The sequence below is a fragment of the Poecilia reticulata genome, chromosome 12 (genome assembly GCF_904066995.2).
Source record: "Poecilia reticulata chromosome 12, P_reticulata-male-v2, whole genome shotgun sequence".
NCBI classification, from domain to species: domain Eukaryota; kingdom Metazoa; phylum Chordata; class Actinopteri; order Cyprinodontiformes; family Poeciliidae; genus Poecilia; species Poecilia reticulata.
Window position 1 is genome coordinate 18,337,229 of NC_088841.1, and position 12,432 is coordinate 18,349,660.

At 35.4% G+C, this 12,432-nt stretch overlaps 1 protein-coding gene across 1 annotated transcript in view; it reads right to left on the reverse strand.

Annotated features, from left to right (window-relative positions):
• LOC103473593 (transmembrane protein 132C) overlaps positions 1 to 12,432 on the reverse strand; it is a 159,538-nt gene that overhangs the window by 43,522 nt on the left and 103,584 nt on the right. The gene's annotated exons all lie outside the window — the stretch shown is intronic.

Below are 12,432 nucleotides of genomic sequence, written 5' to 3' on the forward strand. Positions count from 1 at the left end.
TATTAGAGCAATAGGTGTACTGAAAATAATGATAACACGCCCCCTACTGTGTGAACATTTTTGCAAGACAGTATAGCAACTTATTTCCTTTAATGTCAGCACCAGCTCATCCACCTTATATTATTTCAGTCATATTGTCAGTGCTGGTCTGCACCAGCTGCCTTTAGGAGTGACGTACAGTAATAGCATCCAGCTAAATTATCACATTTTGGTTCCATCATGGATCCAGAGTCATTACTTATCACAGCATGATGGTATTGATGTATAATATTCCACACTGATATAGACTTAAGAACAAATGTTTATAAACTTAGACAGCGTTGACTTTTTTTTTCACACTGTAGAACCATCGTACAAGATTTAACATGAGTTAATCAGAAATATGAAAGGATGAGAGCGTCATCAAATTATGTTTCTTTGTAGACTTTTACGGCATAATTTTCCATCACAAATCTCTTGTTTATCTTTTATCCTATCAATAAGTGTGACAATAAATGAAATGTTAGACTTGCCTGCCTGACCATGACCTTCAATGAACAAATAATAAAAATAAAAAAAAACACATAAAGCAGCTAATTCAACCACTAATCAAATTCATTAAATTGCGTTCTTAACCCAGGGTTAATAAAAATACCAACCTCAGCCTGACTTATTGTGACTTTAAAATTTAATTCCGTTCTTTAGCCTATTTATTTGTCAAGATAACAGAGCCATTGTCATCCTTTGGAAAGGATGAGAGGCAGCAATGCCGCATATTTACTTTTCTTAGGATTTGCTCATGTGTTATGGTACAGAAAACACATTTTGCAAAGATAAATTCAAAAGTGTTAATTTAATTGAGATGGAGTTCAAGCTGATTGAATGTTTTATTTCTCAGTGAATGCGTAATAGCAGTTCATATGTATTTAATTTATACATACAATTTTAAAGATATATATTTCCTTAAATAGTAGGGGAGCTTTTTATCTGCCAGCTAATATGACCTTTTCAATACATCAGCTTGAATCCTTGAAAACAAAGCTTAGAAAAAGGTTTTTTTTTATTACTCATTCATCTGAATATCTATTCATTCCAACAGAAATTACTCTAATCTGTGCTAGACGCACACATTTCCACATTGCAGCTAAGCGCACCCATAAAAATGTGCCTCCGAAATCTAGGGAAAAACTGTGTGAGGTGGGTTTCAGAGACAGTTTTCAACTTCAGGGCGAGTTCCATTAACTTCTCCCCTGTAAAGCAGGTTTAAGTTGTTAGTGTGGGACTTCGTGCTGGAAATCCTCAGATGACTTCTTGTAGTACCTCAAAGAGAGCTCAAATGCATTAAACAGGAGCCAGGGATTCAGCATATGATTTATTAGAAGATGAAGAGGATCAGAGGGTTCTGAGCCCAGGGTCCCAAGGCCAATACGCCTGCCTTATCAAACACTACCAGGCTCCATGGCCAATCATCAGCTTGACTGTAGACACCCCCAGCATTGCTGGCTTTGGTAGCTGATAACTTAGGTATAGCCTACAATGCAGCACTTTTAAGAGGAGAGGAAGAGCGGGGAGTGCTGGTGAAGGAGGTTGGGGGGGAGGGATATAAGAATATTTCTATACTTAATAGGACATAAAAAAAACAAGTTAAATGTAGTTTTCATTGAGATATGTTATGACAACAACACAGACAAGTTACCCTTGCATTAGTTATCAGCACATTTGATTAAATCTAGGTAACATAGCCAGCGAAGGCCTTTACTCATCATCCCTGGAGGCTTAGTCAAGGAGATTTTTGAAACAGGCAAATGTATCAGGTTTGTCATAGTGAAGAGTTCAGGGATATCACAGAATCCAGAGTAATTATCTAATTTACGCTTTGAGCTGTTGATAAATAAGTGGACTGATTGAGAAAAAAGGAGGTGGAGGACAGGGTATAAATCAGTTCAAACCCAGGACCATCTTCAAGGAAACTGTTGCAGTCTGTGCTACTGTGCAGCCTGAGTTTCATAACAATTATATATAAATCAAAACTTTCCTGCATTATCAGCTAGGCCTGTAAAATCATTGGCTCAGTAAAAAGCTCACCGTTTGAGCTGTGCAATGCCTCATTGGTCAGGAAAGCCACTTGAACTATTCACATCTTCCCTTTTGAAGAGGAGTCTTAAATTAATGGCATGAAAAAGGGACACTGTTTTGAGAGAATAATTTTATCCCTAATGTTATTAAAATGTTTACCTAAAACACGACGTGTTGCATATAGTAAATGCGAAACTTGATTTAACAAAAAAAAAGATGGAAGTCAGCTGCTGTTTGTTCTGAGGAGTTTTCTTTTGTTACCAGCTGCATCTGGCTCCTTTACATTTCAAATAATGTGGAAGCAGCAACAGGTTCTTTCACACACACAATGTTTCATTTTGGCTTGTTTAATAATGAAAGTGTTGCATTAGTTTGTGTTTTTAATCCACTTGCATTATAATTGTAATAATTATTTGGATATTGTAAAGAATAAAGGATTTTTTAATAAAAAAAAAAGTTGGGACTTTCATTTTTGTTTTTTCATAGCGGTACTTACTAGTATATATTGAAATCAAATCAACTTTTGAAGTTGTTTTGACATCACAGATGGGGGGTCTTTACGAGAAAGCAGAGGGCAAAGGAAACTGTACCAGATAACATGGTATTAAAAGGCTTTATGACTGAATGAAATTATTTTTAATTGCTTTTTTAGACAAGCAATTTTAATGTTCCTTAAGCAAATAATGATCAATTAATCTAAGTGCCTCTTTTTAGATAGAAGTAATGATTACATTTCAATTGCAAAATCAAGAACCCGCAGTCTGAAGAGCAAATGTATGTAGAAGCTCATGATTCAAGTCTCATGAAGGTTTTCACAGTGATTTAGTTGGCCATGTCATCTGCTTGTGTTCGTCGACTGGGTTTTATTAAGTCCAGACTCACTCCAGCTCTCTACAAATTTTTAGAGTATGCGTCGTACTGGCAGGTTTTATGAAGATGCTGATTACCTTTTAAAGAAGGACTTGGAACCTTCCTACACTGCCAAAAGTACGAGTACCCTTTTTTTTATCACTGCAACTCTCTGTGCTTGACTGGGCGGCAAACTCATCTGACCTGAACCTTGGAGAATTTCCAGAATATAGTGAAGAAGAAAAAAAAGAGACACCCAACCCAACAATGCAGATGTGCTGAAGGCCACTTTTAAAGCATCTCGGCTTTCTGTAAAACCTCAACATGACATGCTAGACTGCTTAATAATTCATTTAATGAGCAGAGTGTTAGCAAGTATTGAGCGTATGCACTGTACAGTACAGGGAGATTTTTATGTAGTTTCTATATTGAAAACCCCTTTTTATTATGACTTTTTGGGAGAAGAAACAAAATTTTGTGTATTTATTGGCTGTGAGCCATAATTATCAAAATAAATGAAAATGGCACTTGATACATCACTCCATGTGTCGTAAAACTATATGGTTTACACTGCACTTCATGAAATAAATGCATTTTTCATTTACATTGCCAATTTAATAATATGTATTTTCATTATGTTTAGTTGGTTTCTATCACTGACTATTTTAATCAATCTTAGGGTATATCTTAACCATGTGCCATTTGTGCTGAAGAAATGTGAAGCCCAGTGGAAGTCATGTCCCACTCATGTTAATTAAATTACATGTGATCAATATTATAGACACATTTATCACCTAGATGTCTACCTTTGACTGGTGGTATAAACAAGCATTGAGAGAAAGAGACTTATAAGCATCCAGGAACACAATGTTTGGCTAATTTAAGGATGCGCTTAAATGTTTCTAATTTACAATTGTATGCTACCTTTACCTGGAATAATATGAAAATTATAGTTTTCATATAATTAGACCACCTGGAGAGGCAACTGCTTCATCTCCTCTATCCATCATCTAAACTACAGTGACTTTAAAAAGATTATATTCAAGGACATGCAGGGAACTTTGTACACTCAAACTCTTGCACCTGCAAATTTGCATCTAATTTCTGACAGACACTGGCTATGTAATTTTCCACCTCTTTCTAAAACACACAAACCCTCTAATCTTTCTGCATTGCCTGCTGCGGTTAAATGGCCCCCCTTTAAAGCTACTGTTAGATGAAAAGATTAGAAAACTAAACAAATTATTTCTATTAAGTTCTCCGAAGAAAGATGTAGTGCCAATGATAATATGAAATCGACATAAATGAAAAGTATACATGTAGAAGCGAAGGTAGTCACAGCATGAAGGACATTACCGTCTATGGGTCTTGGAGACATGTGGAGAGTTCCTCCACTGGAATCAGATTGCACTGACAGAATCTTTGATTTAGCTCGAGTCGTAAATGCAGTCCTACAAGCTCCTGCTAGGTCTGGCCATTGATTGTATGCATTTATGCAGCCTGTGAGTCAAGCCCAGTACAAGCAGAAGGCCCTCTGACCTCTGCCAATGAACTGGAAAGGACTGATTATTGAACTCCCTTCCCATTCGATCTTCACTCATCATTGTTCTGTCAATGACTCCAACTCCTAACGACTTCGTGAAATGGAGCAAAACTGCCTTATAGACGTGTCCATTATCATAGGCTTACCGCAAAATGAGCAAAACATTGGTTTCAAGTCATTTCCTGCACATAAAATACCAAAACTGCAGTGATGCACATACTTTTAGTAAACATCTTCAATGTAACAAAATGAATATACTCACTGTATTCACTGAAAGATGTCTCTTTCACTCTCTACTAAAGAAAAATTACAAATGAACCACATTTACCTTTGACGGTAGTCAAACAAAGTCAGGTGATAATTATCTGTCATTTTATACTAAGGGCAAAAAAAGAATCAGAAGCTGTCATGGAGGTGGAGAGGAGAAGTGATGAGAGAAGATTGTCACCCGTACAAAGCCTCCAGCAATAATTACCATCTCACAAGAACAACCGATAAAACTGGTCATTAGGGTTTCAGACTGAAATTGCACAACATACATATTGTATGTTTTATATGGAAAACACGGATGATTTAATCAAATGTATTTGGGTTTGCTAACAAAGTCAATTCTGGTACACATCATGCAGTCATTACTGAGGGTGATTGTGCCATTCTCGCAATATTAAAATACTAATATGTTCCTTGTCTATCTAGGTTGCTGTCAGTGTGTGACCTCATTAAAAAGTAAGGTTAAGCTATTATTATAAGCCCTGGATATCAAAGTGAGCGTTTTAGGCTCAACATCTAATTCTATATGTGATTGTCACTGTGTTTCATTCATAAATAAAGACTAAAATGATGACTTGGGTTAAAGAAGACTGCAATTTGAAAATGCTTTTCTAGTATAACTTCTGGTGATCTATAGAAAACAGAAAATGGCAGATAAAAGTTTACAGCTTAGTTGCAATTTTTTCCGACCATTGGCAGTTAACAAATGAATGGTGATTTCTATTGGTGTTAAACCAAACAGTTTAAAAAAAATTTGGACTGCATTTTACAATCTCTAGTTACATGTTGGGCTGCATGGTGGTGGAGCTAGCATTGTATGCATGTGTGGATTATCCTGGGGTACTCCAACTAAATTTCACAGAGCAAAACATATGCAAGTTAAAATAATTGCTCTCACTAAGTCAAATCTGGACCGGAATATTGCACATTGATTAATTTTTTTTTTCAGCTATCTGTGTGAAATCTTTAATTTGTTAAAAAAAATAAGAAAAACAGGAGAATCTTAATTGTCAAGTATTATATCCTAAGCTAGATGTATCGTTACATGCCTATTCAGTAAATTGGGCAGATTGTACTTCAAGTTTTAAATTAAATACATTCATTTATAATCTGACCTGACCTTGTAGTGTTGAAAAATGGCCAGAAAAAAAAGTATATTAAAAAACAAAGGTGACCTTTAAATTTTTAATATAAAACTTCATTGGAGTCTCTTGTTGAACATTTGAAAGAAGTGTTCTTATATTTTTATACTTTAATATTCAAGCTTTTACCATTCTTTTGTGAGATGGAGATTTTGAAAAGCTACTGAGAACGGGTGTAACAGTGCACCTAGTTTATGGTTTAATATGTACATTGTTTTTGGGGCACAACCTGCTACAGGTGAAATACCAGGCAGAGAAGGAACAAATGCCAAGTCCTATTCTGCAAAGATTTATTTATTTAAAGAAAATAAACAAAAAGACAAGTGTAATTTAAAATTCCTCTCAAAAAACTTTAAAGTAAATAATGCCCAACACTGACCAATGTCAATTCATAACTATGTTGCTTTCAGCAAAATAAATGCAGCACAGATCTGAAAGACTAATCTCTCATATACAACAACGAAGCAAAAAGGTTAGAAAACACCTTTTAATAACACTAAACACTAATTGGCATTTGTCTATAATCTATTGGCAATTACTGTCTAGTGGAGTACTTAAAGGCATTTCTCAGACTTTTACATTTAGCAGTGTGTAAATTAAATGACGCCTGTCATCAAGGATATATATATATATAAAAACCTTACACAAATTGTTTGCAATAAATGAGTTATCATTGGGCTAGAAGGCATCCTCCGCTGCCTCTTGACCTCTACTCAGAATGCTGAAACCACTTTGTGTGCTGCAGACGAAAAAAAGGAAAATGGGTTTCAAATCTTCTGTATTATTTAAGATGACTATTCTTCCATTAGTTAGGTGTGCAGTGATATGTAGTAGCTTAATCTGTTCATCTTGTCTTCAATAGAAGCAAAAGTGTTTTCTCGTCCCGTTAAATAATGATCAATTATAAGGCAATTTTATATTTTCATTTTGATAATTAGTTTAATTAGATTTCTTGTAGATCTGAAACAGAGGAATGTTTTTGCTTCCCTTGCCCTCTCACTAAGAAGCTTTCATTAGGAAACGTTCTATAAATACTATGGAACTGAAAGAACAGCAACTAGAACAGATCCAATTATATATTTGAATTTTAAAAAGATTATGCATTAATCTAGATCAAAATAAAAAACATGCTTTTGTAATCACCCATTTTGTCATTAATATAGACAGTACTGTAACATCATAGGATCCCTGCAGTTCCGATCTGTTTAAGATGAAATTGAATTATACTGAAGCGAAGGTCTACAATTTAAGTCAGCAGGTAGTTTCTTATAACAATGAAAAATCGTGTATGGTACAGAGTCCTTGAAGGAAATCCTGCATTGAGAGATAATTATTTGCTAAAGCAGTCTTTTCTAACTCGAATCTTTATGAGCTATTTATATGAGAATTGTGATTTTCCACTTCCCAAGGAACAGAGTATGCTAATCATTTCATTCAAAAACAACTCTTCTACCCCTACTCACTTGCTTTCTTTGTTTCATGGAAAAAGACCCTCGGTGGCTCATGTCACTCCCGCAGCAGATGGCTGGGGCAAACACAGAGTGACAAGCCTCGATTTCACAGATGCCTAAAACATGATTCAATTAACTGTGTGTAAAGGGACTTCTTAAAAGTTCTCCCTCAGAGATGGTTGCATATATTATAAGGGCACTCATTTGACTAGACAATGGAACAATCTAAATCTTTAACCTATTTTCAAACCAGTGCCTGCACACTTAGTAAACTCAGAAAACAAAAGGCAGATGTCTGGGTAGATTTTATGCAACTTCCTGTAATAAATACTTCCTGTGTATCCAAACCCCAAATATTTTACGAATCCTGCAAAAGACATATTTAAGATAAAATGCAAACTCTAATACACACGTCAACATTCATCGATGATTTGTTGCTTCATCAGTCAAGAGCTGAGGTTTGGCGTTCTTTGGTTATGAGTCTTACATCTTAGTGCAGGTAATACAACGCTTTCTTGTCAGTGTTTCAGAGAAAACCTTACGCCCACATGCTCACAGCAGGAGTCATCTCCAGTAGCAGCAGACTGGCTGCGGTGGCATGTTTCTCAATCCCTTACACTTTGAAGGTGAAAATTTGCTGGAGGGTTCTCTTTGTTCACTTGTTTGTTTGTACAGGTTTTGTTGGGAGACAGTGCACTCGCTTGGTGCATGCACACAGGCGGGACAAATCTTTGAGAGATTAAAAAAAACATCCGATGTTTATGCACTGTGAAAGCAATTTCACATCTCAATCATACCCAAAAAATAAACTTCCTTTAAAATTAGCAAAGATATTTTTATTTGGCCCAAGAAAATTTTTTTTTATGAACTGAAATATACATGTGTATGAATGAAAATGTAGAAATTCTTTGATTTAGTTGTTTAATATTAGGTGGCAGTCCCTTAAATAGCCTAGAACACCACTCTAGCACACTACAGGAGAAGACTAAGAGCAGAATATTGTGTTCTTTCAAAGAAATGTATGGTTTCAGCAAATCTAAGGAAGACTTTTTTCCTTTTTTTAGAATGGGCCATGGAATGACCCCCAACTTTCCAAGAGGTAGTGAATTGTGAAACTACCAAACAAACTCTTTCGGTCATAAACCCACACAAGAACAGCCACACTTCTGAGGAAAATGAAGAATAAAACCACTTTATATCTCAGATTTGAAAGTACGCAGGTCTGGCGTACCATCTCAGAACTACGCTCCAGTGATCATGACTCCTGGCGAGGTGCATAAAGGAACATATAAGAATTCCAGATGAATGAACTATTGAACTGTGGTGGAGTATCTCTATGGGGATCGTAGCGCCATCCGAAGGTCAGTAGTAAATTGAACCAGAAAGTTGTAATGGATTCAATACCATCTCCCAGTAATCAGGGAGTGCTAATAGTAAACTGTGATCTTTTGCATATTTGACTTTTATTGTGTTAGATAGAAAGGTGTCTAAGCATCTTTTACTCCAGCTTTTTAAATCATTTGAATATATTTGGTATCAACTTCATTTAAAATCCACAAACCTATATATTTAAATGAAGCATTCCTCTTGAAGTCCAAGTTATGCATAATGCAAATGTTGACTCGTTAAAAGGTAGGAAAAAACTCAATAAAAGAAAAGCATATATACAAACGACGTTAAAATGCTTGTGAAAATAACAGATTGTTAAAAGAAGCACACTGAATCGAACCCTCAAAAACCAGGTCCTTTATTTCTTAACTATGATTACTGTAAAATGAGTGTCTCTCCCAATATCACCAACACAAAGAGGATGAAACGGTAAAGGATCAAAGAAGCCACAAAGTCATTACTCAGTGGATTATGTGAAAATATGCACACCTTGAAACTTTTCAAACGGTGCGTACACTGATCCTGTTGGCTTTTCTGGTACGTTCTAACCGTTTCCAAACTTAGCCCTTTCCTTTAGGTTGCCATTTTTCCTGTTTCTCCCCTTACTGGAGTTCAGCCATTTAGATTTTACCATCGCAATTAAATGCAGCAGGATGTGTAAGAAATGAGGCTCCCCTCCTTGATTTAATGTGTTCCTCTCTGACTCTTGTGTTCCCTAGCCTCCTGCCTGTGACCCAGAAACTGGTTAACTGGTTATAGTCATTAATTTAAAGAGTGACTCAAATTTGAAAAAAAGAGAGGAACCTGCAGAAGAGAAAATTGTGTATTCTTTACCAGACTTTTAGCACCTGCTTTATTTAAAGGGGTCATGACCCATTGTAAGCTGGAAAGTAAATATATCTGCTGACATGAAACCTTTAACCTCGTCCACTGGAAAGATGAAGCTACGATGTCCTGCATGATATTTTACCAGTGTTGTTCTAATAACTGCTGGCCTACAGATGTCACATTTGGTCAGATCGTTTCTTGTACCTGTTCTTATATTTGAAATAGGGAAATTAAATTAGGGGAGAGAGATAAAAGACAGGATGTCAGGAGAGGAATGCTTGTTACTTGAGAAATGAAAAAGAAACAAAAACTGATTGTAGTCTTCACATAATGGAAGCACTATATAGAGAAAATAAAACAGCATATATTATTTAAAGCATTTACAAAATAATTAATGGGAAAAAAAAAAAAAAAAAAAATATATATATATATATATATATATATATATATATATATATATATATATATATATATATATATATATATATATACAAATATATACAATGTGTCTACACTTAAATCCAGAATTATTCATGTCCCAGTTAAAAAGTTATGTTTTTATTTTTATCAGCATTTTTTTCTTCTTACTGGAAGATATATTAAATACTTATATTTTTAAAACCAAGTCCCATCTCTAAAGATTAGAGTGGGGCCTAGCAGGTTTTCTAGTCTGAAAGACTTGGAGTTCATCACCAAACTTAAATAATAATAATAAACTTTTTGCAAATAGTTCAATAGCAGTTATAAAGTTTGATGGGTTCCTAGGCAGAAAAATGCTCTTCCAAAGGTAATTGAGAAGGGCATAAGTAATTATTATTTTTTAATATGGAGAATTTCAATTGACATCAGAAAATAATCTCATGTCATGTCCCATCTGAAAACACTCTTCTTGTTTGTTTTTTGTGTCCTTCACTTTCTATTCTATAGTTAAGATGTGTGCATTTATTTGTGTTTATTCTCCATTTACTGTTATACAACCGTTGCTGATTATCCAAAGCTAAAATCAAGACTTTTGCAATCACCACGGCAACTCAAGGAGATAATGTTAACTGGGTTGCTTCAACTTCCGATAAAAGGGAACATTTTTGATTGTTCCATCCAACGCCTTAAACACATTATTTCTTTCTTGAAGTGCAGAAGAGAATCACAAGTCTTCAAGCAAGTTTTGGCTGATTGTAAAATTGTCTGTGCACAGAGCAGAGTTTGGTAAAAATACAAAAAACAAAAGTCAAATCCAGCAAATAATACCCAACATGTCACACGATGATGTTATATAGTGTTCTTATGTGAATACTTGGTAAGATGCGTCTCGCCGCACAGTTTATAACAAAATCTGTACTTTTATCTCCGTCTTTAACATGGACCAATTTTAAACTCTCCCTGCAGTCTAATTATAACTCTTAAATTTTTCCGTTGACACATTTGGAAAAATATCCACATCTTTATAAATCAAAAAATCATCATTTATTGTGTAATACAGGGGTGTCCAAAGTCGGTCCTTGAGGGCCGGCATGCTGCATGTTTTAGTTCTCTCCCTGGTTTTACACACCTGCATCAAATGACGGCTCATCAGAAAGCCTAAGCATAACACTGACTTGCTGGGGAGGTTGTTTATGGAGGTTGTTTACTAGGGAGAGAACTAAAGCATGCAGGATGCCGGCCCTCGAGGACAGACTTTGGACACCCCTGGTGTAATACAATCAGAAACTCTGTGTAACACTCCTCATTGTAGAGAAATGTTGATGTCAATACCCAACAGCACTAGATGTGACAACAATAAGAAATTTTCAATTAATAAAATAAACAATTTAAGACACTATTTTGTCCAGTTTCCATTGTCTGGTCAAATGAGTGGCCTTATAATATATGCAACCATCTCTGAGGGAGAACTTTTTTTCAAAGAAAATGGAAGAACATATCACATTTAGTACAACCTACTTATTACTTGACAACTGCTGATAAAAAAAATTTTCAGCTTCACACTGATCAAAAAAAGAATGCATGCATAATTTAAGATCTGGCATTGAATTTGTAAGTCAGATCCAAATCGTTACTTCCTGACAATTGTGTTAAAGTGACCTACACAACTCTCTCTATGATATGTTCAAGTCAATCCCTCTAGTCTTGCAATCTATGGTCCTTGACCATGCAAACCATGAGCAGAGTAAAGACAAAGATCATAGCAGCTATGAGTATTTTTAATTAAAACACATGATTACCTTATTCTGGTTTCCAGAACTTTTCAATCTGGCACAAAAAGCGTCATTTTAAGGTCTCTCCACCAGTGTTCTATTGGGCTCAGTGTCAGTGGAGTTCACCGATATTCCCTTAAGCCAATGTTTACTTGGCAGTCTGCTTCATGCTTTGTTGAACTACAAACCTTTAACACAGCCTGGAATCCCAAGGGAAAATATTTTCTCTGATTATTGTTTTATATATTTTTTTCTATCTATTCATCCCTCTCTGTACGCCTGATCTTCAGTGTTTTACATAAAAGACCTCCCCTGAGAAAACTGAATATCACCGTATTTGACTGCAAGGGTAGCATTATTAAACTCATGCTTGATGTGTTATCTTCACATTTATGGTACAATTGTTAAATATTTGATCAATTTGATGAATATACAACTATTTTTTTGTGCCAATCTGTTAGTTATTCAGGTCAAAGTGATGGGTGAAGGTCTGGGGCAGGGGGTATTTCTGGGAAACTGAAGAGGAGCAACTGAAGCCTATTCCTTGTAGACTGGGGTAGATTGTGTGAGTCTATTAGTTGGGTACAAAGCAAATGCCTAGAATATTTTGTACAGTGTTCTCATTGTTTCAATTAAATGTAAATATTTGATAACTGTCTGCAACATCGAGATTTGAGATCTGAAAATAGAAAAATGTGCACCAGATATAAACA